General features: G+C 40.8%; 1 protein-coding gene across 1 annotated transcript in view; it reads right to left on the reverse strand.

The window, feature by feature from the left end:
- The window catches only part of ABCB5 (ATP binding cassette subfamily B member 5), a 130328-nt gene that overhangs the window by 105487 nt on the left and 23279 nt on the right, over positions 1-1562 (reverse strand). The window lies entirely within an intron of this gene.

The raw sequence follows: 1562 nt of genomic DNA on the forward strand, positions 1-1562 counted from the left end.
TTCTGCACAGCCAAGGAAACAGTCAAAAAAACTAAGAGGCAGCCCACGGAACGGGAGAATATATTTGCAAATGATGCTACCGAGAAAAGCCTGGTATCCAAGATCTACAAAGAACTTCTCAAACTCAATACGCGAGAAACAAATAAACAAATCATAAAATGGGCAGAAGATATGAACAGACACTTTTCCAATGATGACATACAAATGGCTAATAGACACATGAAAAAATGTTCAAAATCATTAGCCATTAGGGAAATTCAAATCAAATCCACACTAAGATACTTACGCCAGTTAGAATGGCAAAAATTGACAAGGCAAGAAACAACAATTGCTGGAGAGAATGTGGAGAAAGGGGATCCCTCCTACATCGTTGGTGGGAATGCAAGTTGGTACAGCCACTCTGGAAAACAGTGTGGAGGTCCCTTAAAAAGTTAAAAATTGAGCTACCCTATGACCCAGCCATTGCACTACTGGGTATTTACCCCAAAGATACAGACGTAATGAAGAGAAGGGCCATATGCACCCCAATGTTCATAGCAGCATTGTCCACAATAGCTAAATCGTGGAAGGAACCGAGATGCCTTTCAACAGATGACTGGATTAAGAAGTTGTGTTCCATATATACAATGGAATATTACTCAGCTATCAGAAAGAACGAGTTCTCAACATTTGCTGCAATATGGACGGCACTGGAGGAGATAATGCTAAGTGAAATAAGTCAAGCAGAGAAAGACAATTATCATATGATTTCTCTAATCTATGAAACATAAGAACTAGGAAGATCGGTAGGGGAAGAATGGGATGAAGAAAGGGGGATTATGAAGCATGAGAGACTACGGACTCTGAGAAAGAAACTGAGGGCCTCAGAGGGGAGGGGGGTGGGGGAATGGGATAGGCCGGTGATGGGTAGTAGGGAGGGCACGTATTCCATGGTGCACTGGGTGTTATACGCAACTAATGAAACATCGAACTTTACATCAGCAACCAGGGATGTACTGTATGGTGACTAACATAATATAATTAAAAAACATTAAAGTTAAAAAAAAAAGACTAAATGATGGAGGGTGGAAAAACTCCGTGCTGCATATCTGCCTGCGCACACACGAGTGTGTATATGTATCTAAAAGTGAGGAAGAAAGTACCTGAGACACAAATGCTGGTGCAGTAAAGCTCTTAGGAAAGCGAGGAGGGAAAGGCACAACATGTGCATAATTCCTCCAGGTTAGAGACTAGAAGGTTAAAATGAGATATCACTGTTGAATGGGATAATATCCAGGGACCACCAATAGGTGACGCCATGAATCCAAGACATTTTGATGTGCTCCCAAATGCAGAGTAAAGGAATTTTAGGGAGTTGAAAATGTTTTAGTCAGTTGAATGTAGAAAAGATGCTGCAAAATGTTAACTAGCCCTTCAAGAGTTTTTGGTCCATTACTGATCTATCTTTTCTTCCCTCCTATTCTCCTTCCCTTCCCGCTTTCTCTTTCCCTCCCTCCTTCCTTCCTTCCTTTCTCTTTCTTTCTTTCTTTCTTTCTTTCTTTCTTTCTTTCTTTCTTTCTTTC

This window comes from Ursus maritimus, unplaced genomic scaffold, assembly GCF_017311325.1.
Source record: "Ursus maritimus isolate PB19 unplaced genomic scaffold, ASM1731132v1 scaffold_3, whole genome shotgun sequence".
In the NCBI taxonomy this organism is placed as follows: domain Eukaryota; kingdom Metazoa; phylum Chordata; class Mammalia; order Carnivora; family Ursidae; genus Ursus; species Ursus maritimus.